This window comes from Lepidothrix coronata, unplaced genomic scaffold, assembly GCF_001604755.1.
Source record: "Lepidothrix coronata isolate B3197 unplaced genomic scaffold, Lepidothrix_coronata-1.0 Scaffold9, whole genome shotgun sequence".
Lineage (NCBI taxonomy): Eukaryota > Metazoa > Chordata > Aves > Passeriformes > Pipridae > Lepidothrix > Lepidothrix coronata.
In genome coordinates this window covers 5,413,791-5,436,248 of record NW_016690189.1, presented here as the reverse complement: position 1 = coordinate 5,436,248, position 22,458 = coordinate 5,413,791, and positions in this window count along the sequence as shown.

Sequence of the window (22,458 nt, the reverse complement as noted above, 5' to 3'; positions counted from 1 at the left end):
GCTGAAGTATAAAACAATTTCCACCACACTAGTAAGGACTTTGAGAGTTAATAATTCTGTCAAGTTCAAAAGATTCAGTTGCTAGGCAACAAAACCTCAAGTTATCTCTGTCTTTTACCGAACTACCAGCCACAATGGGTAGATTTTCCTCCCAAAACAGAACAGAAACGAGTAATTTTAAAATTGTTGACCTGCCTTTTCTTTGTAAACTGAGATTGAAGAGATGTTCAGGAGGTATGAAATAACTACATGTTTCAAAAAAGGCAAGATGAACAGAAATTTTTTGAAAATCTTCAATGGAAAACACAGAAAATTATACTAGTACTAACCAAGTTGTGTATAAAGTGCAATGACCATGAAAGTGGCAGAAAAAAAGGTAGATCTAAATTTTCTATATTTTCATGTTCCAAGAAAAACAAATAGGCAATAAGTTTTCTAAAGAGAAAATTTACTTCAATTTTGAAGACTACTTTTTTTTTTCCCCCAGTTTATACCTACTGGATAAAAGTTCAGATTTAATAGGAGGTCAGATATATACATACGAATATTAGTCTGTAATAATTCAAATATGGCAATTTTGGCAAGTACAACTATTCTGCAAACAGGATACATTTCCTCTTGTCATTCATCCACAATTTTACTGTACCTCTGTATTTCCTGCTACCGAGTTTTCCCAGCTATTGCCATTTCCTTTAATTATGTTTCCCTTATCATTACTTGGCATAACTTACATTGACTTGTTATATAAAACATTTTTGATGGTTTCAGTTGATATCTCTGCATTAAAAAAAAAAAAATCTGCTTGTTCATGGATGATTTAGCTACTTTAAATGGGAGTCTACCAGTTTAGATTTGTATTAGCCCATATGGGTACTGTCACTAGCATTTTCCTTCTGTGGATGTGAGCAAGCCCTCAACCAATTCTAAATGAAAAACCATGCCACTGTACTAACGTGGCAGTGAATTAGTAAACCAGTGTGTTGCAAAACAACAATATATCAAAATGGCTAAGACCCCTCTTGGTTTGGCATTCAGCCAAGGGGACAGAGGTTTCGCATGCTTTGAAGAAACAGCGGATGGAATCACTGTAAGTTTCAGTTGTTGAAAATTTAATCTAATTGTCTCAATTTTTGTACTTTTTAAGATGTAGCACATTAACGATACTGCCAATTTCAATGAGCTGTCAAAACACGCCAAGTCAATTGTCCTTTATTTTAACTGGACAGATTACATCAAATACTCTGAATGTGATGGTGACAACGTTTCACAAAATATTATGGTCATAATATTTAGCAAAATGTGCAGCAGTCAAGCTTCCACTTAATCTTCTTAAAGATATAGTATCTGCATTATGTACTGGAAAGGAAGAAATGAGTTTTTAGTAGTTCTTCTTGTTAAATCGTTACTGTGGCTCTTAGAAGTGACTCTAAAAGAAACTCCTCTTGATTTTTTCTTGAGAAATAATGTCTTTAATCTCATCAGCTTCAGTTCTTTTGCACATCCATCTTGTTTCATTCCTAGCAGCTTCAATTCTGTTCTGTTTCAGTTGATGCAAAGTCATTTGGTGCTACTTCATCCTTGAACAAATCTGCTGCATTTTATCTTCTCTGCTTCTCTGAACACATTCTTCTTCTCTATTAGTTCAAGCAGCAGTAAGATCTCGCCCATCAGGACCCTCCCTTGTGGACTCTGTTTTGCATTATATACCCTGCTCAGCACGGCAGTGGTTTGTTTGACTCCTATCTTGGTAAGAAAACAGAGACAAAGTAAAGTGTGTGTGATAAAAAATTCAGTTGAGCGGAACCCTGGGGAAATACTGTGGAAAACAGGAAGAATGGAAGCACCAGCTGAACAAAAGGAATGTATATGAGCAGAGAAGGCTGAGCAGAGCATCTATATTTACAGTTTGATAACATTGGATGAGACACTATCATATGATTGCTTTGCAAAGGTATAATAGAGAGAAGGAAAGTGAATAGTAAGATGTTCTTAGGTGAAATGAGTTTATATGGAAGTATTCAGCAAAAAAAATGAAGGTATAAGAATCCTATGGATAATACAAATATACAGATTGAGGAGTGTTTCAATATGTTACATGGAAAAGGAAATGAAGTGACCTGGGAATTATAATGCTACTCTTTTGTTTATTTTATGTGTGTTATTAAGCTGAACAAACACCAAGACCCAATTAAAATTCATGTCTAAAAATCATTTAGGACTATAAAAAAGAGCTATAATCCCACTTTCTAAAAATAAAACATTTTATTTCAGATGAACAAATATCTAGTTCAGTTCTTTCTCTCTTCCTGAAAAGTACTTGAGAACATAAAGGAAAAAAATAACTCAAAACCAATTTTGTAGTGCAAAAAGACCTAAGGAATAAACAGACTAACAGAAAGATAAATAGAGAAGGATGAAAGAGCAGAATATTTAAAGAGTCAAAAAGAACATGTGAGAGGGAAGAGTTTTTCTCTCTATAATGTAAAAAGGACATTCCTAAGTGTTTTAGTGTTGTTAAATAGTAATGTGGATACGACACAAGAGGAGTTCTACAGATAAAGAGAAAAATTTCAGGGGTCTGGGTTATACTTTTTATCACTACTAATAAAGTGTTCAGAAAAATTGGAAAGATTATTTTCAGTGTATTACTTCATATGTTGTATTTGACATTCGCTTTTTATTTACAGTGCAAACTTCCAAATAATCACAGAATGGCTGAGATTGGAAAGCACTTAATCAGTAATGGGTGCCACAAGCAAGGTCATTATGGAATAATGGATAGGTTTAAAAGTTAAGGGAGAATAAGAATTACAGAGGAGACCCAGGTGCTGCTTCCCAGATGGAACACAGTCACGATGTCCTATGAAAGTTCCCCAAAATGCTGAAAAGTACCTGTTATGGAGGATGCAATGGAGACGGGAGTAATGTGAAAGTGCTGTGGCCTCCATCCACAAACATCCTGCAGGAAGGGGAACACAGTGACACTTTGCAGTTCAGGTATTTGTATATATTGATGAGATCCTTGAGCCTTCTCTACTCCAGACTGAACTGTATCAGCTTTTTCAGCCTCTTATGGAGAGATACTTTAGTCTTTTTATCATATTCATGGTCTTTTGCTGGATTCTCTCAGTATGTCCATGTCTCTGTTGTACTGTGGAGTCCAGAGCTGGAATCAGCACTCCAAATATGGCATAACTTGTTCTGTAATCTTGAAACATGTTTCTCTCATTGATGAAAAGGATTTAATTTGTCATTCAATATTGGGAATGTGTTCTACCTTAGATGTTTAGTCTTTGATATGTAGATCGCTCACCTCCGTATAGCACACAGATGTGAGTAGAGGAGTGAGATTCTTGAAGCAGCAAAGGAACTCACAAAGTAAAATAAAATTGCACAGGTCTGTTTTGACATTAACTTTAATTTCCCTCACTACACTACTGATACTCAGATTAGTGAAACCAAAGATTTCTTTCTGATAAATTACAAAAAAAGAAAAGCAACTTTCATCTGAAACCAGAGCAATTGGGTAAGTTTATGTTCACCTGCATCTTTGTTAGCCTGACATATTTCAGTGAAAATAAAAAAGTAAGAAAAGTAAAAAAAATCAGAATTTATTTTACATTTTATCATACTTCAAGCTTTTTTTCTACTTCAAATAAACAAGAAAACACATTTAGAAGACAGTCTGAACATAGCTAACATAACGTTTTTGAAAGTAAAGCCTTAGTATTTTCTAATGATAATTTCATGCTGTATGTCTAGAAAGTGTCTTCAAGAGAAATCCCTAAGCACTCTCAGTAAAACAGTTCCATTTAGAACTCATTCTGTTTACTCAGACAAGGCCTTGGGATATAATGAGTTTGGTATTTGAACAGTAGAAAGCAGCAATATGTTACATTTAAGAAAGAAAGGAGGAAGGATTTTTCCCCATGAAATTTCAACAATCATTTAAGTGGACAGAATGTAATTAACTGCTAAACTGGAATTCAGCTAAAGGACTGGAACTAACTATTGCTTGCTTGCCAAAACAAACAAGAAAGCCAAACAGAACCACCATGGTGTCTTTCATGACAACTGGTCAGGATTTGAAATGTAAATCATGTTCAATTTATTTAGTGGCCAGAATTTAAAATGCTAATCCTTGCTTCTTGTTATTTTGAGGTTTCTTTTATTCTAAATATAATGGAAACCAGTTTCTTTCATGACTGTAACAACCACAAATGCAATTGATCTTGGCTGCCTGAGAGAGCATCTTTGTCCACAGTTAGGGCTGCTATGTTTCAGTCAAAAAAAAAAAATTCTATAGTGTGCAGAGAAATCACTTTATGGCCTAGAAATGTGGGCTTAATAATAACAACAGTGTTTTTCAAAAAAAACCAACCCTGTGACAATCTGGGTCATCAATTATTTGGTAAGTCTCTCCCTTCTATTTTTACTAGTGAATTGCTCTGATATGCTCTAGGTATTTTGATTCTTATAAAAAAATAAAAATAAAAATTGAAGTCTTTTGCTTTGTAGTTCTAAATATTGCTCTTCTGACAATCTGACTGTTTTTTAGACTATACTAATGATTAATCCATGACAATATAGTCTTTGTTGCTTTTACAAACTATTTTGAACATTTTGTTTATATGAACTACAATGCTTTTCCATCTGAAATTGTGAGGCTTGCCTCTGTCAGAAATATAATAGCGTTAGACACTTGAAAATAGTGCCTTTAAGATTTGGAAATCCAATTAAACTTGTCTTAGAATTGTCAGTGTGTGGGATAGGAGAAACTTTTGAGATGGAGGTTAAAGCTATGTTGTAAAAAGCTATGTTGGCTATTAGCAGAAAAGAAGCTTTGGATGAAGATAACAAAAAGAACACAACGTTTTTTGAGGGACAAAAATGGTAACATTTTTTTGAAGTAATTTATAATACCAGAAATATTCAGGAAACAGTCATTCTGTGAAAGTTAAGATTGCCATGTTGCAATAATCTTACCCATTCATATAATTTCAGATCAAATTAGGAATTTTAATTTCCATTTAGGGGGGAATAATGTAATTTAGCTTCTAATAGAAAATGCAGTGGAAGAACCAATTGTTTTCTGAAGGTTGAGTGCAGAAGGACTGTATTATGTGCAATAGATTTTGAGAATATTATGGAGAAGTTTTCCTACGGATAGAGATCTAGCATGAGCTTTACTTATAAAAGTAAATAAATAACTAACAGCAGAAAACTAAATTGTGAATTGAAATGTTAGAGGACTATAGAAATTAGGATATACTAAAGTAGTGGTGTATTTTATGATGATATAAACAATTAATGCTTTGGTGAACTTTAGAGGTTACAAAAAAAATTAACTAAGTGTGCTAAAAAAGACTTACTAGACATTTCGATGATAATAACACAGAAACATTGAATTGCAGAATAACAGAATGCTTCAGGTTAGAAGGGATCTCTGGAGGTCATTTGGTCCGACCTCCCCTGCTTAGGCAAGGTCACCCAGTGCTAGTTGCCCAGAACTGTGTCCAGATGGCTTCCAAATAACTCCAAGGAGGGACACTTCACACTCTCCCTGAGCAGTCTGTACCAGTGCTCAGTCTACTTGCATAGTAAAAAAAAATTGTTTCCTGATGTTCAGGTGTAACCTCCTTGTGTCGTGAATTAATCTGGAAGGTAGTTGCTCATTCACTCCTCCCTGAAGTGGGATGGAGGAGAGAATTGGAAGGAAAAAAATGTAAAATTCATGGGATGAGATAAATACAGTTTAATATGACAGAAAAGATAATAGTGATAAAAGAATTATAATATACAAATCAAATGATCCACAATGAAATTGGTCACCACCCACTGGCTGGTGCCCAGCCAGTTGCTAAGCAGCAGCCCCATGGCCAGCTTTCCCCAAGCTTATATAATGAATGTGATCCCATATGGTATGGAATACCCTTTAAGTCAGTTGGTGTCAGCTGTCCCAGCTTTGTCTCTTCCCAGCTTCTTCTGCTCCCTAGTATGCTGGCTAGTGAGGTGGGACGAGAAACTGATAAGTCCTTGACACAGAGTAAGCACAGCTTAACAACAACAAAAACATTAGTGTACTATCAAGATTATCCTCTTGCTAAGTTTAAAACACAGCACTGTCCCAGCTAAGAAGAAAATTAACTCTATCCCAGCTGAAACCAGGACACTGTTTCAGTTTGTGCTCTCATTGTCCCTTGTTCTGTCACTGGGCACCACTAAAAAGCATCTGACTGCCCTCAGTGCATCTACCCTTCAACTGCTTATATGTATTGATAAGATTTCCCAAAGCCTTCTCTTCTCCAACCTGAACAGTCCCAGACAACCTTTCCTAATAGGAGAGATACTTTAGTGTCTCAGTCATCTTCACGGTTGTTTGCTGGACTCTCTTTAGTATCTCCATGTCTCCTACAGAGCTATTTAAGTAGCATAGTTTTTCTGAGTATGCTAGTCCTTATTCCAAGAATACTAACGCTTTACTCCTAATTGCCTGTGTCAGTAATTTTTCAAGATCATTTTGAATTAAGCAATGAATCCATACGACCCTAAAACTTAATGAGATTATTAAAACAGGTGATATGGGTTTATCTGCAACACACAGTGTCAACCAAAGTAATATTCTCTTTAAAAGGATAATGGGTCTCCTAAAAATTGAAAAGCATCAGACAGTAAGAACATATTCCAGTAGCTTTTCAGTACTATGAAAGTTAAACTGATCAAGATATTCTGTGAGCCCTCTTTTTTATTTACCAAGTATCCAGTAGCCATCCAGTTCTTTGGAGTCATCCAGGCTTTGTTTGTACAGGAATTCTCTGTAAATCATCCAGCATAATAGGACAGGCAATCCCTCATAAGAGTGGTAGTTATGACAAAGACTCTATTTGAAATGTTAACTCTTAAACAATTTCTTCTATCTGTGAATGTTAATACAATTCCCCAGAGAATCCCTACTACATCTTTTCTAAGGTTGAACATATATCCCTGGGAACAACTTACAGGAGATATGTAAATACTTGCAATTATTTATTTTTTTTTAAGGGTGTATGTGTTTACAGAACAGTGTAATGAAATAAGTAAGTTTTTAATAAATTGCTGTGTTTCAAAGCAATATGTCATATCTCAGAAGCAGAGAGAAATACTAGGCATTACACTTAAATACAGCAGGCAGCAAAAAGGAGGACACCAGACAAGTATATCAACAAGCTTGTTTATTTGCTTAGATAGATTTATATAATTTCTGCTAAAACTAACTTAGATAACTTTGGTAAATGAAAACAAACTATTCTACTGTTTTCATTTTACATTTACTGTTTACATTTTTTATATTTTACTTGTCTTAACACAACCTTATGTTTAATCTACAGCTGTATACTGTTTCAAATTTCAGGTTTGTGAGGTTTTTTTCCTTCCACTAAGTAGTGCAGTTTTTGTCTCTTTTTAGTGTACTAGCAGACTGTTCCATTTAATATGTGCCCTCTGGGTGGCTTCCCAGAAGAGCTCTATCTAAAATTATTGTTACAGAAAACAGTTCTGATGTTGTTGATTTTTACTGGCTCTTTCTTATCACTAATAATGATGTTTCCTTATGCTATAATGAACGCAAACTATTCCATTTATTTCACAATTATTTTTTTTGTTTTACAGTGCAAGTGTCTGAAGCCAGGACATTAGCTTTAATCCATTCTCACAAACCTTCAGCATTTCACATACAATAAAGGCAGGTTGTTCTAGATACCAAGTATTTTTTAGCTTTAGTTATTTTTTTTCTTAAAGTACTTGGCTCATTTTCAGTATTTAGTTGGGAGCTTATTTGAAAACTTCATGGTTAAACTGCCTAAGGTAGAAATACTATGCTGAAAGTACTTTCTTTGTCAGTGCCATATCACTGAGGAAGAGAAAAAAGTAACAGGATAATATAAAACTTTGATTCTATATTTGATTGGTATTGTTCTCTGCAATTTTTCTGACTGAATTTCATAGAAGCCAATATAATAAATTTGATAAATCTTCTTTGTGTTATTCTTTATATTGGTTATAAAATATATATCCCTTTTTCTTTTTTCTTCATTTAAAATAATTTTTGTGTCATTTATATAGCATTCCCCTCTGTGTTGTTTCCTTTAGTTGCCATCGACAGCTTTGTATTTACTCCTTTCTGAGGCAGTCTACGTAGAGAATCAGTTTCAGATTTGTATATAATTTCTGTTATTTATTCTAGATACTCTAATCAACAATTTTTGCTTAATATAAGTCTTTTATTGGATCCAAAAACATTATCTACTGACTACACTCTGAACAACAATTTGAAAGGCCAAAGTATCTTTACTGCTTACACTACTGGTTTACTGCATGATCTGTAATGTGAAAATAATTTACATTAAAAAATCTCTAAAATATTTCAGTTATAATAATCAGGAGGAAAAAAAGACAACAATAATGTTCTTCATAGCTTTTATACTATGAAAGTTATGAAATACTGGATCAGTAACAGTGTCAATGAAGAAATAATTTTTGATTTTTAATTTTTTATGATTTAGAATCATAGAAACATAGAATGGTTAGGATTGGAAGGCACCCTCAAGATCATCTAGATCTAACCTAACTGCCATGCGCAGAGAACCTTCCACTAGACCAGGTTGCTCAGAGCCTCACGCAGCCTAGTCTTGAACACCTTCATGGGCAAGGGAGTCCAAAAACTCTCAGGGCAACCTGTTCCAATGCCTCACCCCCCTCACAGTAAAGAATTTCTTCCTAATATCCAACCTAAACCTACTCTTCTTTAGCTTAAGGCCATTCCCTCTTGTCCTATCATTACGTATTCTAGTAAAAAGTCCCACTTGTAAGCCCCCTTTAGATACTGACTCGTGCTATAAGGTCTCTCTGAAGCCTTCTCTTCTCCAGCATTAACAACCCCAACTTTTGCAGCCTGTCTTCCTAGGAAAGGTGCTCCAGCCCTCTGACCTACTTAATAGCCCTTCTCTGGAACACGTCTTTCAACACGTCCTTCTTGTGTTGGGGGCCTCAGACCTGTATACAGTATTCCAACTGGAGTCTCACAAGAGAAGAGGGTGAGAATCACCTCCCTTGACCTGCTGGTCATGCTTCTTTTGATGCAGCTCAGGATGCTGTTGGCTTTCAGGGCTGCAAGAGCACATTGCTGAGTCATGTTAACTTTTTGTCCACAAACATTCCCAAGTCTTTCTCACAGGGCTCATCTTGATCCATTCTCTGCCTAGCCTGTACTTGTGCTTGGGATTGCTTTGACCCAGGTGCAGGATCTTGCGCTTGGCCTTGTAGAAATTCATGAGGTTTGCACAGGTTTTGTTTTGTGGTTTTGGTTTTGTTTGTTGTTTTTTTTTTTTTCCCCACTATATTTTTATGGTTTATCTAGTAGAACACACCTCAGTGTTTTTGAGAGTTTGTATAAAAATAGGTGACAAGATAAAATCAAAATCTTATTTTTATCAAAAATTTCTTAATAATACCTCATCTATTCCATAAGACTTTTCATAAAAGGGTTTTGAGTTTTGTGTTAGGGCTTAATATTTTGAAGGAGGTAGATGTAATGGAATCTGAAATGGTTGTGTTTTCTTGTATGAGGAAAATGCCTTCTGATATTGTGGATTCACCTTCAGTGGTATATAACTCTATGCAAATACAGATTCTTAAGGAAGCTGTGAAGTTTTTGAAATGCACCAAATTGAGCTTCCAAAACCCCAAATACCTTAATACAGTTTGTTTGCAAATATGATATCAGCTAAGGAGTTTATAGGATCTTTGGCTCTCTGGTTTAGGTCTCTTCTCTGCTCCTTCAGTGAGAAAAAAGTGGAGAAGATCAAAGGGAACTCCAAAAGTAGCAGTTCATCTTTTACTTAATAATGTATAACCATAGCAACTATGAACTACAGTGACAGTCAGGAGTCCCTGTCTGTTAGGTGCTGTGCAAATATAAAACCAGAAAGATGCTCCTGTCCTATACGGTTTACAAAATAATTCAGGGCTCTTGTCAATCTTTAGACAAATCCTTGACAACTAATGTCATGATGCATCAAATGTTAAGGCCATGAGCACTGGGAAAGAATGGTGGCATACAACAGCATCATCCTAACAAGTCATCCACTATAAGTTACCAACACTACCCACATTAGAATTGCTCTAGCTTCACTGTACCTTTTAATTTGTGCATAAATTCATTCTTACAATCACTGTTTCCTTCCCTTAAATACCTGAAACAATGGTGATAACTGACATTATATATACCTCTGAAGCTTGAAATGTTAGAGGCATCTTATAGTGCTGTCAGGAACGCTCACTCCAAATAAACACAGTATCCTACAAAATTTGTCTTTCTCTGCTGAAGTAATATTACCAAATATGAGTGATCAGTGTTTTTCTTTTAAATGGAAAACACCATAATAATGACAGGCTCACACTTTAACCCCCTCATTGCAGGGGGATTTCTAGGAGAAAGGTTTCTTGTTTTCCCGTGCCATTTACAATTTCGCTATTGTGAGACAGAATTTTTGCATGCTACGCTGGAGGGTAAACTCTCTGGTTTACTCATGAAGTGTTGAATTTGGTGGTGTCAGATATGTATGGCCCAGGTTGCTGAAGTTACTGCATAATCAGGCTGTTGCATATTAGTCGTATAGACTTTATTCTTTTCCTCAAAAATGTCAAATATTTAATTTAGAGTTTAGAAGTCCAGGGTGTAGAAAAGTAATACATATCTAAATGTGTTTCATGCAAGAGGATTTTTTTTTTTATCAAGGGCCCTTCAAGACTTGAGGACGTACACTCACTGTATTCAGATTTGGATAACCCCAAGTAGCAATGAGATGGGAAAGATGACCACGTATCCTGTTCAGGATTAATATTTTTTCATTACTTTTCCTTTATTCTCCTAGATCTTCATGAACCCTGCTTCTCAAAAAAGCTGTCTTTCATAAACTGTTTATACAGACACTGAAACCATTTTTTTGGTGTGTGTAAAAATCAATTTAACTCCCCAAAGAACTTTGACTATGAGGAAGCATATGTCTTAATACTTAATTAAAGAGCCTGGTGAGCAGTAAACCACACATAGTATGCAAATAAATGAAGGCTACTTTGGGAGCTATAAACCAAAAAAAGAAAAAATATAAAATCCTTAGGTTTATTCACACATGTGCTTTGCAATGCTTCATGTTGCTTTTTTTTTTTTTTTTGCCAAACAGTATTTGTTTCTATTTATATTTCTTAACTCCTCTAGAGATGTGTCATCATAAGTAGCTGTAGTAAAACTGTTGCATTAGCATTTTATAATTCTGTCATTGTTTTAGATCATCAGTACTTTACAGATTGTGAGTCACTGTAAGTTATCTTTTGGCAGACATGGTATGTCTTTGAGTTTTCCAAGAGGCTTGTGATTTTAGTGGTCATTGCCGCTAACCTAGGGGCACTCTTTGCTCAGGGATGACTCTGACTGTTGGAAGCCCTTGTTGTTCATATGCTACAGATGTTGAAACAAAGCTTTAGATAATATCATGAGTTAGAAGTTTCCATCTTAATATGGCTGCAATTGTCTGGAAAAATGCTTTTTTTTTTTCCTTGGGCCTGTTATAACTTAGGCAGTCAAGAACAGGAGTCATTCATACTGTTGTGAAAGAAGGTATGAAAAAGCAGATTGTGTTTAGCTGTGAGCATTGTGCTCAGAAATGCTGTGCTTGGAAGCTGCTTTGCGGTTACTGTGAGGCTCTGGCTCATCAGTGGTGCAGGATCTATGGGTTAGGCAATTAGACTTTAGAAGAGTGGACATGATGTGTGTCAAAACAGGAGGCATGTAGGCACATTGACATGTTGGAAAGAGGAGAATGAGAAGATATGGAAATTTGTATGGGAAGTCAGAAAAGAGGTAGGAACTGAGGACCAGTAAGTACCATAAGCACCAGCAATAGTCATTTTCTTTCTTCAGACAGATGGAGATTTAGTTGTTTTATGGAGTGCAAGACAACTTTGAAGTAGAGATTCAGAATAAAATTTCATTTCATTTGTTAATCTGATAGAATATTTTTAAATAAAAATTTTTGCCTAGCTCTGTCTTCTCTTCTGATCGTGACTCCTTTTCTTATTCTGGGGGCATTCTGACCCCACACTGAAAAAGCTTGCTGAAGTGATCAAAAAGTAGCCTGACAATGGCTGTTTCTTTTTTCTATCCTGATGGATTGGATCGGATCAGTAAAAGGACTGATGAGTTCTAGAGTATCTTCAAAGAAAGGTGCAAGCCTATGCAAGTGGAGAAATGATGTAAGAAGGAAGGAGACTAAGCAGTAGCAAATGGTGAAATCTTAGATTAGCTGAGACATAAAAAAGAATTTTAGTCTGGGTAATATTATAGATTTTTTTATAGCTCAGTGTTGTAACCCATTGACAGATACCTTTATAACCATATTTTGATTAAAATCCATGCTCAATACTACAAGAAAAGAAAAATATTACATTTCATTTTCCTTCATGCTGGATAAATCTTAGCTACCAAACAACTTACAATGTTCACTTTGTATTTATTATAGAACTAATTTTGAATACTGAAATAAACCAATTCTGCTGATAATATTCATCAATTCACTCTTTGCCTTTCCCTCTATATTGGCCAGATATATTTCCAGACCATGAAATTTTTTTGATGCATAAGTGAGATGGAGCTTATAAATGTTAACAACTACTCTGCTCTCACAATTGAATTATCATCTTATTCCTAATAGACGGTACATCTGACCAATGCTGCAGGACAGGCATCTAAGTGCTCAGGTCAGAAGGAGGAATCTTTTTGCAGTTTCTCACAAAATAAAGCTGACCCGGAAGACTCATGTAACATATCACATATAAAGATATATGACAAGGCAGACTCTCTATTTCAGTGATTGCTCAAAGAATCTTACTGATAGTTCTTCATACCGTGCTTTTGGTGGTAATATTTGAATACTTACATAATGTATGTGGAGATGTTATTGTAGCATCTTGAAGAAAACATTGCAGAAAGAGAAGAAGGGGAGTTAAATCTGGAGCAAAATGATGATATTCCATGTGAAGCCTGGAAGGTGGCTTGCTTTCCATAGCAGTTGGGAGGTACTGTGACCACTTTAGGCTTGCTTCTCTTGGACTTCCTTTTCTACTTTTAAACTTCCTTTTTTAGCTTGTAATGGCCCAAAGTGGTCAAAATGGCCTTACTTTAGTAGTCCAAAAGAATTGTAATTGTACTGAAGTCAACAACACGTTTTGGACTTCTTTCTATCATAAACCCAGTTTTAGAAAAGATTAAACGGATAGTTTCTGGTGCTATGCAATACCTGTAAAAGGCCTTCACTGATACCTCATCGGTAGTAAGAGACAAGATACTTAACACTTTTTGAGGTGATGCTTAAATGTTGTGTCTTCTTTATCTATAGAAATTTTGAGGAACCATACTGGCTGGTTCAGATGGAAACATGGAAAATAAAGGGTTATTTACAAACAGATTACATATTCTAACAGTGTGGTTTCGAAGGTTTAATATAATTGCTAATTATTTTCATCTATAAACAAAAGTGGATTAGTATACTACATGCAGTCAAAATAGATGAAGCAGTGGGACACATTACACTTAGTAGCTTTTTTATGTCAGAATATGTGAATTATTCTTTGATTCTAGCAATTCCTGCTGAGACAGAGATAATATCACATTTTGGAATAGTTTTTAATAACAGTTCTTCACTTACTTACTTCACATGTAAATGAAAAGTAAATAGGAAATATATCTTTCTTATACAGTGGTAATGCAAAATTGTCTCCTAACTGAGTTTCTCATATTGTACTCTTAGTTTTCACTTATACCTGTGGTGGTTCTAGCAAAATCATTCATGTCTGAATGAAAATTTAACTTTTAAGATGGATAATAATTCCTAGAATAAGAGACCCTGACATGAAGGTGAATTGGAGGAGTTTTAGGTTAGATATCAGGAAAAAGTTTTTCATCCAGGGGGCAGCTGAGCACTGGAACAGGCTGTCCAGGGAGTTGGTCACAGCACTAAGCCTGACAGAATTCAATATGCATTTGGACAGCGCTCTCAGGCACATGGTGTGATTTTCAGGTGTCCTGTACAGGGCCAGGAGTTGGACTTGATGATCCTGATGGGTCCCTTCCGACTCAGCAAATTCTATGACTCTATGATTTGTAACTTCAAGTTAACATAGTTCTGTCACATAATTAAAAACTGAAAAGAGGAATTTCATGTTTTTAAAGAGTGATTTCTGACTTTGTTCAGAATATATGATTTTATGATACATAAAACTACTTTAATAACATTGTGTATTAAGTGACATAAAAATCACCATTATTATATTCATGCATTGATTAAATACTTTTAATCTATCCTTACCTTTATTTACTTGAAACTTATTCAAAGTATAATTCCCAGGAGGAAAAAAAAAAAGGAAGCAAGATAATGAATGGTCATACCTCCAATCCTTCAGTGATATTTTGCTCTTCTTGTCTTTGTCTTCATGGATCAATATGTGATTTATATTTAAAAAATTTAGTACAAATACTTTTTCCTATTACATAGTATGATTAGAATTGTTTCTGAATCATCACTGTATGAAGACTACAAAATATGTTCTGTCAGTGCTTAAATTGGCAAACATTTTTTACTTCTTTAATTCAGTTATTATAGACCTGTATTTTTAAGAATTTTAAAGATTGTTCTTGAGAAAATATTTTTAGAATTCTAATGTATTCTTAAGATTTTTTTTCCATTTCTGCATGCAGTAAAATTTTTCCATTAACATGGACTAGCCAAATGCTGAAACAGAACAGCCTTGTATATAAGAAGTTTTTCTTAATGAAATCACTCTTCATATGAAAAAAATATCGGTCTTTTAAAATCAATTTTTATTGCAGTAGGGTAAAAAAGGGAAAGAGGGAAATGTCTTCATATTAAAAGATTTAAAGATTAAATTGCACAGGTGGAGGCATATTTACATGTGTGAGCTGCATAAAGACACATAAGCCCAGAGTAATGGAAGCCCCTGCTAAAGAGAAGCCTATGGTCAGTTACTTAATAGTCAATATCATCTCATAAGCTAAGCTTGACAAGAATGACATAGCACTTAGTTCTTTTGAAATAATGAACTATTCTTTCTATATAAAACCAATAGTGGAATTTTAAATAAATTAAACTTCCTCAGTTTCTGTTATGCCTAGTGCTATGGTGACCCTTGTCACTAAAGTGCAATTTGAAAGATAATTACTTTCATAATTAATTTAATAATTTATTTATTAAAATTTCAAGCTAGTATTTCATTATAGCTAGGATGCAAAGAAAAAAACCTCGAAGAACAGAGGTTTTTTAAGTCTCCATTCACTTTCCTTTTCACGTGCAGTTTTGATACTTATTATGAGCAGGGCATTAATGCTTTGTTCAAAGGTAGGAATTAAGAAATGGTAGAGATCATAAAAATATACCAATTTTTGCTCAGCTCCAACTAAACTGGCACTTTAGAAATACTCATCATAGAATCTAGTTTCTTGAATGCTGTATGTAAAGAAATGTATCCTTGTTATGCATATAACCATTAAACCTTAGTATTCCCTTAAGGTCTGTTCCCGATACTTTATTCATGCAGAGTTTTAGGTAACTTACTCAGTATTCATTTCAGTATTGTAAGGAATAGATTACACTCTAGCCTACTGCTTCTTTTCTTTCCTTTTTTGTGTTGAATAACAATGTTAATGGAAATATTCCTCTTATAATGGACACCCGTAATGTATTATTGAACTCAGACCAAGATGGTATGAAAAACACAGAAATACTGAATCAAGAAATGAGGGGTAAGTTGAATGAAAAACAAAAGTCACCATGCACTTATTTTAAAATAGATATACATATATACATGTGTGTGTAAGTGAAAGTATGATGACTGTTTACTATTCAGAATTACAAACATACTGCAGCAGTTCAGCACTAGTAGAAATAAAATGCAGCCATTTCCATATATTTCTAGAACCATGGTGAATCGACACTATTTGTAGGAAAACAGGATGCCAAATGTATAATTCAAGGACTATGAACTAAAATGCAGCATTATGAAATGTAATTTCTGTAAAAAATACCATGATTAGTGCTGTATATCAGTGATGCAACTGCAAGGTTTTTATTAGCCCTTCTTTCTGCACTGGATTAGAAGTATTTAGAATTCAAACTCACAAATTTGAATTTATCCAGAAAAATCATTCTGAACTTGCCACCTTGTTGCTCCCACTTGCCTATGCCCACAGCCTTCAGAGATTTACCACCTAGTATCTCATAGAAACATACCTAGCACTGGTATTTTCTTCCTACAAGCTGTATTTGAGCATCTATATCAAACTGTCACCTTGGCCTTTTGTACTTCAGTCCTTTCTTGTTCTTCCCTGCAAGAAGTCCTCTTGGTTGGAAAGAGATTCCTTCTCTTTCCTCTGTTTGGCCTGTATTTTCCTATCTTCTTCTAGCTTTGGTAAGATGGTAGTACATACCAGTAAAGCTTTCATTTTGACTCTCAAAATCCTCTCATAGGAGAAGTCAGCAGGCAGATTCTTTATGTTGGCCTTTTCAAAACTTTCCAGTTCCTTCTGGTTAATGTGTTTGATAGGGAATTCATAGTTGACTTTTCTGGCCATCTTTCTCATTTCAGCATCCTCTAAGTGTTTCCTGTACATAAATTTCCTGAGAAAAATAAAAGTTTGAGCTCTGCTTAGAAATACTCCTTCCCAACTCCCATTTCAGGGAACCTGCACAGATGCTTCAGTCCCTTTCTGCTCCCTTTCTTTCTTTACAATTATCAGATGCTTACTCAGTTCTTCATCTCTTCAGTTATTGGTCTGTTATTTGGTAATTAAACCTCAGATTGGCTATACTGCCTTCATAAAAAAGTAGAAGAAGTTTCCCTGAGACACCTTTATATTAGTTATCATAGTGTGCTGGTTTAAAAGTAATCCAGCTCAAGAGAGATTGCACATCAGAGTTACAATTTACTGAAAAGATTACAATAAATACAACTATACAAAGAAAACTGGTTTTAACCCACAATGACAGATTTATTCCTCAGCACCCTGGGACAAGAACAGAACAGTGTTCGTTACCCCTGTTCTGAACACCATGCAATCCCCTTGGGAGCAAACTAAAAGGAAAGAAATCCTGTTGGTCCGGATAAGAGTTGCAGTTCTGTCGAAGTAATGATCACAGTCCTGTCAAGAGTGGCAGTCCTGTTAAAGTTCTAGTCCTTCTCTGGATACTACAAGTGGTACCAGAAGTCTCAAAACCCCAAGATTATGTATGCTCAGGTTCAGGTGGGAATGCTCAGTACCTCCTCCAGGGCAGAGAGTTTCACAATGGGTGATCTAACTCTGTGAGTCATGGGATAGTTTTGGAGTCTTTGATGGTCTAGGTGTTGCAGCTGCCAATTATGCCAGTCCAGTATGGCCCATTAGCAGAAGTGACCCCTCGGGCTGGGTCTGAAGGTGTTAATGCCTTTCGGGAGGGGAGTTATCACAGCTGAGTCATTAATGTGAAGACAAAGAAACACTCCCCTGCCTCAAAGCCTTCTTTAACGAGTAGCTTGCAGCCTGAGGTGTCAGGTGTGGCCTGGTCAGCTGCTGCAAAAATTTCATTATTAGCAGTCCATCAGAAAAGACATGAGAGGGTAGAATACACAGTTTTGATTATACTCACATAATGATAAACGAGATGGGGCACTGGAACAGGTTGCCCAGAGAAGTTGTGGCTGCCCCTTCCCTGGAAGTGTTCAAGGGCAGGTTGAATGGGGCTCTGAGTAGCCTGGTCTAGCAGAAGGTGTCCCTGCCCACACCAGGGGCATTGGAGCTTGAAGATCCCTTCTGACCCGGGCCATTCTATGATCCTATGATATAATGTTAAATCCTGAATGGCACTAGAACGTGTAGGGATAACTTCTGCAGCAGTTGGGATGAGTTAAACCATCTGAAACCAGAGAATTTGGTGTTTAAATAGCACCTGAAGCAAAAAAAAAAAAGTCCCTAAAGTGTTTGTTACCTCTGCCTGGATTTTCACATGCAGCTGGATCCATACAACATTGAGTTGAATTGATGAATTGTGTAACTGAAACAGTAAAATATTTAAATTCTCAAATATTAAAATAAGCAACACAGTAAAGTGTACTGGTTCATTAGTGAAATACATATCGAGCAGTAATATGATTAGATGACTAAACATATAACAGAATTTGGAAGAAAAACTGACTAATTTTTAAACTGTCCTTGATATTTAAGGAAATACAAGAATAAAATTGTCACTTTAAAAAATTTGATACATTGTTTTGTAATAATTTCAAGAACTGCAATGTCATGGGAATGTTAGGATTGAATTGATTTGAACTGTTCATCTAAGTAAGTAATGAGTAATGGTCAGTCTTCGCGAGCGAAGATTTGGGAAAGGTCATTAACCCTTCGAGCCTGCGCAGTGGATTTTTTAGGTGAGACACAGCGTGCGCTGAACTGAGCCCACCCTTTAATCCTGAGGTTCATCTGCCAGGGCCGAGCAAGCTTGGACAGTGGTAGTGAGGGTCTCAGGATGTAGGTTTGTTTAGAGTGACCTTCTCTTAGATGGATTGCCTCACAGGGCTGACGAGCTCCATCTGCCCGGGGGGCTGGGAATCGAACCCGGGTCGCAGCGGTGAGAGTCCTGCACCCTAACCACTAGACCACTAGAGGCCCCTCATCTAAGTAGACCATGTAGAAAATAGAAAAACACTATGAAATAGCAATAAAAATAAAATTTTTTCTCTTTAATAAAAAAAGATTAGTCTTTTTTTATTCTATTTCTGTATAGAAGATTTTCAAGGTCCAATGAAATCAAAAGAACAGTGGACTAAAGAAATAATTTAACAAAATTTGTAGAAATTATCCTGTTTCCCAGTGAAATCTTCTAAAGCCAAATGATCAGTTTAATTTATCTCTATATGTTTGAGAAAAAAGGCACAAGGTTTTTGGCTTTGCACCTTCTATTCCCTTGATCTAGTCAAACTTACTGTAATAAAGTTAATATTTTTAAAAATCTCTTGATAGTAAGAATTAATATTAATTGTTTAATAATATTATTTTTGTTAGAAAAAGTAAGACTTCATTGTGTAGATGTTGATTCTGTTCAGCTCCTTGCATGGTCTGCTGAGAGGGAGAGAGAGAACACCCTGGATTATGACTTCTTTTTGCTTCTGAAGGAGTTGTAGATGGTAGCAACTGCCAGGTTTCCCAGAGTTGTAAAGTGGAGGAGCAGTGGTCACTGCTTTTCATAGTGATTACTCAAAGCTGCAAGAATGAAAATACATTTCATAGTCTTGGCCTTTTTCTTTTTCTGACACTAGTGTTAATTTCAGACTTAGTATCTTGTTTCTGTAGTCTCACTAATGTAGTATTCCCCTTCAACACATTTTTTAGACAAGAAACTCTCAAAAAATCTAACAGACTTAGAAACTTCAGTATTAGAAAAAAAAACTTTAAAAAAAATTTGAAGCACAACATTTTCCTTTCAAAATACTTTCAAAAGAAACACAGTTCAAGTTGCTTTCCAAAATATAGAAATATTTTATAGTAGCCTCTGGACTTATGAACCAGGAAAACTTCTTTTAATAATGTAAGTGGCTATAGCCCCTATAATGACACATGCTTATCTTACTGAGGGATACCTTTTCAGTCTGGTTACATTCTCAAACATACAGTGTATTGACAAAAATGATAATACCTTATCAAATTTGCTTAAATAAGAAGTATTTTTCTAGATTGGAATACTCACTGTCACCCAGCAGAAATTCACCTTGGCAGACTGCCATCTTCTTTTCCCTTCCTTACTGTAGTGACACACAGTTTCTTTGAAGTAAACAGGCCTCATGCAGTTAGATTCCAATATCACTAGCTCTAATTAGCTGCCTTTCTACATTTATCCCTATGTAACTCTAAATATTATCCCCATTACAAGCAGGAATTTGTTAGACATAACCTTTACATCTCTTTCAGTAAACTGATAGAATGATCTAAGAATAATTCAGAGCTATATTGTTAATGAGTTGGAAATGTCTTGCTAAGAAATAAAAATAAACCATGCCCTTTGACTTTCAACTAAATTGCCATGATATGTACATTCAAAGGTCCTTTGTAGGTATAAAAAAAGTGCTACTCTTCCAGAAAATGATGAAAAGTCACCATTCTTCTCTTTATGCAATGATACCACATAATAGTGCTAACGATTATTATGGATTTTTCACAGTAACTGTTGTTTATAAGTGTGTCACACATGTTTTAATGTTATTATTATTTATTTTGTAGGTATTTGAATGTGTAAGTAAGAATGTTTGCAGTGAACCAGTGTAAAACAGCAATACTTCGTTTTCTATTCTAAACAATTCAATTGTTTTCAGTAAATAATGAGTTACATTTGCTGAGTATTTCCCCAGAGAAGATACCTCTGTGAGATGTGAGAAAGTTGATGATCTAGTCAGTCTGGTGGTACAACTTAAAAGGAAGGTGGAAAGGTTAAGAAGTATCAGGGCATCTGAGGAGGAGATTGGCTGCTGGAGCAGCTCTCTATCAACCCTGAGCAGCCATACCAGCTAGCTGCACCTCAGGAGACAGAGGATGCACAACCCTCTCCCTAACAGGCAGGAGGGGACTAAAAGACAGGGATAAATGGAGGCAGGTCTGCTCCTTTTGCCTTTTTTTTTTTTTTTTTTTTTTTTTTTTTTTTTTTTTTTAAATTTTTATTTTTGTTGGTTTGTTTGTTTGGGTGGTTTTTTTGGTTGGTAGGGTTGGTTGGTAGGGTTGGTTTTTCCTTTTTATTTTTTTCTTGTTTTCTCCATTAAGCTTCCTTTATCGTGATGCACACGTGGTTTTTTAATCTTTAGTCCTGTTGAGGAGGTATGTGAGAGTAGCTTGGACGCTTGGCAGCCAGAGAAGGTTAATTCACCATGGTAACTTTTGAATAAAATGAAGGACAGATGGCAGTCCTTGTCTAGGGACATGTAGCCTCTGGTAGGCTGCACAAATAAATATTGGAGAGGTCTCAGTCTTTCATAGTTCTGTGATAAAAGAAATCTTTTTCAAAAAAGAAAGCTGCCTTGCAAAGACTGAATTAGTTTGCTGCAAATCCTTTAAAATTTACCACAAAAACATTTACCAGAAAGAATTCTTTCCATTTTCCTTTTTACCGTTTCATTATGGTAGCATCTTCCCTTTGTCTGTATTTGGGCTATTACCTGAGTGAACGTTTGGCTGTCTTCATGTGATCAGTTACATTTAATGTGTGAATAATAATAATAATAATAATAATAATAATAAATAATAATAATAATAATGATGATGATGATGATGCAATCACTCTCCAGAATTTACCAGCCAACTACTAATTGTGCGTTTGGTAGTACTTAACCATTGTACACAAAAGTTACTTCAGATTAACTGGTTTGCAAATGTGGCTGGGGAACCTCAGCTGACATTGAGATGTGCTGTACGTGTCCCATAGACATGATCAAGGCCAAGACAAGGCTATAATTGGTACTGGACCAATAGGTGATGGACCAACACGGCTGTGTTGTGAGAGGGTTCTCTTTTCTGATGGTTAGGAAAGCAGGTTCAACAATGGCAGGAGAGCAAGGGAGTAGTGAAACTGAAATAGCACCTTTGAGGGATGGGAGACTGAGTCAAGATCGAGAGGAAGGGAGGAACAAGTTCCACTTCCAGCATGCATGTGGCTAACAGCACAAAGCAGGGAACTGTCCAACTGTCCTTGCCAGTCTGGATGGTACATTTTGTTGGCTTAAAAGACCATTTTGTAAAAGAGAATGACTAGCTTAGGTAAAAGATAAATCATTGTTCTAAGGAAGCTCTATATTAAAATTCAGTACATTCAAAGAGTGACTGTTGTAAATATTCATATTTTAAAATCAAGTGCTTTCACATCTTCATTTTTCATCTCTTTGGCCATATGTGCAGTAAAAATGTTGAGTAATTCATCCATCACTTGGCAAGTTTAACAAAACTGTGTTTGCAAAATGTAGATCACAAGGCAAAAATATCATCTGGGACAAAAAAATAGTTTTTAACTAAGCAGTGTATCTTAATCATATACTTGGTCATAATTGTTTTTCTTTATTGGCTTGGTTTTAATTTCAATTGTGTTAAAGATTTCTACTGGAAAAAATCAAGTATGGCATGATGATTTGATAGCTGTTCTTTGTTGAAGCTTAAAACATGGGTTTAGCAATACTTTAAAAACCTGAGTCTGTTTTTGAAAACAAGCTCCCTGTGTCCTGAAGCCTATGATGCCAGTCTTTTGGAATAATTGAAAACACAAGATGGCAACAGTCCTCTTTTTGACACATTTTGTCAAATAATCCAAAATACTTAGAAGATGTGTGTTAATTATGAAAAGAAAT